The sequence below is a fragment of the Pan paniscus genome, chromosome 4 (genome assembly GCF_029289425.2).
Source record: "Pan paniscus chromosome 4, NHGRI_mPanPan1-v2.0_pri, whole genome shotgun sequence".
Lineage (NCBI taxonomy): Eukaryota > Metazoa > Chordata > Mammalia > Primates > Hominidae > Pan > Pan paniscus.
In genome coordinates, this window is record NC_073253.2 from 1,398,764 (window position 1) to 1,402,107 (window position 3,344).

The following is a 3,344-nucleotide window of genomic DNA, read 5'->3' on the forward strand; positions in this document are numbered from 1 at the left end:
CCAGAAGGGGGACTGTGGATCCTACGATGCCCCACCCGGAAGGGGGACTGTGGATCCTACCATGCCGCACCCGGAAGGGGGACTGTGGATCCTACCATGCCGCACCCAGAAGGGGGACTGTGGATCCTACCATGCCGCACCCAGAAGGTGGACTGTGGATCCCACGATGCCACACCCAGAAGGGGGACTGTGGATCCTACCATGCCGCACCCGGAAGGGGGACTGTGGATCCTACGATGCCCCACCCAGAAGGGGGACTGTGGATCCCACAATGCCACACCCAGAAGGGGGACTGTGGATCCTACGATGCCGCACCCAGAAGGGGGACTGTGGATCCCACGATGCCGCACCCAGAAGGGGGACTGTGGATCCTACGATGCCCCGCCCAGAAGGGGGACTGTGGATCCCACGATGCCACACCCAGAAGGGGGACTGTGGATCCCACGATGCCGCCGCACCCAGAAGGGGGACTGTGGATCCTACGATGCCGCGCCCAGAAAGGGGACTGTGGATCCTACGATGCCGCCGCACCCAGAAGGGGGACTGTGGATCCTACGACGCCGCACCCAGAAGGGGGACTGTGGATCCTACGATGCCCCACCCAGAAGGGGGACTGTGGATCCCACGATGCCACACCCAGAAGGGGGACTGTGGATCCCACGATGCCGCGCCCAGAAGGGGGACTGTGGATCCTACGATGCCGCCGCACCCAGAAGGGGGACTGTGGATCCTACGATGCCGCGCCCAGAAGGGGGACTGTGGATCCTACGATGCCGCCGCACCCAGAAGGGGGACTGTGGATCCTACGATGCCGCGCCCAGAAGGGGGACTGTGGATCCCACGATGCCGCCGCACCCAGAAGGGGGACTGTGGATCCTACGATGCCGCACCCAGAAAGGGGACTGTGGATCCTATGATGCCGCACCCGGAAGGGGGACTGTGGATCCTACGATGCCGCCGCACCCAGAAGGGGGACTGTGGATCCTACGATGCCGCACCCGGAAGGGGGACTGTGGATCCTGCGATGCTACCGTGTGAGCTTCTGACATCTGTTTTCCAGCCATGCCACTTTACATTCCCACAAGCAGCGCACAAGGGTCCCCACTTGTAACATCCTCACCAACACGGTATTGTCCATTCTAAAAATAAGAGCCTGGCCAGGTGTGGCGGCTCACACCTGTAATCCCAGCACTTTGGGAGGCCAAGGTGGGCAGCTCACTTGAGGTCAGGAGTTCGAGACCAGCCTGGCCAACATGGCGAAACCGCATCTCTACTAAAAATATAAAAATTAGCCAGGCGTGGTGGCAGGTGCCTGTAATCCCAGCTACTCTGGAGGCTGAGGCAAGATAATCACTTGAACCCGGGAGGTGGAGGTTGTAGTGAGCCGAGATGGTGCCACTGCACTGCGGCCTGGGCAACAGAGAAAAACTCCCTCTCAAAAACAAATAAATAAAAATAAAATAAAAATAAGAGCCATTCAAATAGCTGTGAAGTGGTGTCTTCACAATTATTAGTGTTGATTTGCATTTCTCTAGTGATTAGGGATGTGAAGCATCTCTCCATGTGCTTATTATCATTTGTGTATCTTTTTGAAGAAATGGCTATTCAAGCCGGGTGTGGTGGTTCACATGTTATCCCAGCACTTTGGGAGGCCAAGGTGGGCGGATCACCTCATGTCAGGAGTTCGAGACCAGCCTGGCCAACATGGTGAAACTCCGTCTCTACTCACAATACAAAAAATTAGCTGGGCATGGTGGTGCACGCCTGCAATTCCAGTTACTCGGGAGGCTGAGGCAGGAGAATCGCTTGAATCTGGGAGGTGGAGGTTGCGGTGAGCTGAGATCGTGCCATTGCACTCCAGCCTGGGCAACGAGAGCGAAACTCCATCTCAAAGAAAAAAACAACAACAATAAAAACAGAGAAATAGCTATTTAAGCCCTTTTCCCATTTTTAAAAGGGTGTATTTGTTTGCTGTTGCTGTTGAGTTGTAGGAGTTCTTGGCATCCTCTGGGTATGAACCCCTCATCAGCTCTATGATTTGCAAATGCTCTCTCCCATCCCAGGAGCTGTTCTTCTACTCTGTGTGTGTCCTCTGATGTGTGTTTGCATTTTTTTTAGTCTGTGCTTGTAGTTTCCTCTGCCCCTCCCCCGACCCCGATAGAGCCATGCAGGAGCCGACATCCATGAACACACACCTGCCCCCTAACCCCATCCCTCATTTTCAGGGCACAGGCCTCGACCAGAGGAACAGAGGAGGCACCTGGGTGGAGCCCTGCACCAAGGCCCAAAGGCCCAGCCCACAGTGAGGACCCCAACTCATGCCACAAGCAGCTGAGCTGCAGGATCTCTTCCGAATATTCAAGTCTTTATTTAAAGAAAATTCTGGTGTATACATGGAGCTGGTGTCTCAAAACCCAGGCCCCCTCCAGTGGAAAAAGAAGCCAAATTAAACACTAAATAGCAAAGAACAGAAAGGATGGACATGTGTTCAAGCATTTTCTTTTAAAGCCAAAATTAAAATCACTGAGTCGAGACTTCTTTAAGAGCAAAGTGACAAAACGCAAGCTTGTCCTGCTCCACGGATAACTAGAGGCAGCTCATGGATGAACACGACGGCCGAGCTCCATGAAATATTTAAGCAAAAAGAAAACAGAGTCTGCCCCGTGGGGCCGGCAGGTTTTCAGACACCAGAACCGGCGGCCTCCGCCTGGGATCTGCACACCACGTTTCTGAGCGGCCCAGGAGGGCACGCAGAAGCAGCCTGGTGGTCTGATTTTCCCCACAAGGAGAGCATGCAGCCAGCTGAGGACATGGGATTTTCCTGAGGCTTTCCCCCATCAGAAGGCAAAGGCTGAGGGGGGAGCAGCCCACTCTCCTGTGGTCCACGGATGGGGAGGGCGGCCTTGGGAGCTGGACGGAGATGGCGGGGCCAGAGCCTAACTGCTGTGCCCAGCAGGGTCTGGGCCCATGGGGTACCCAAGGATCCTCCTGTTCCAGATCCCCGGGATCCCAGCTCACAAAGCTCAGGCTTGCAAAGGCGCCTTCTACCATGAGCATTGCTTCCCAGCCAGAGCAGTTTCCAAGGCTCAGGCAACGAACTCTTCACCTTCTCCTTAAGTGGCAAAAACCCAACACGCTCCACAGAGATGCAGACATCCACTCACACACAGAGACACACAAAGAAACCTCAGCCTGGCCTCGGCACACATCTCATTGAAGATGTCAGTGGGCTGCCGTTGCTAAGCTGGCGTCTGCAGGGGCCCGGCCTCTGCCAGCCCCAGCACTAGGGGAGGGTTCCTTTGGCCTCCCAGAGTGTTCTGGGCTGCACACAACCCTCCAGGTAT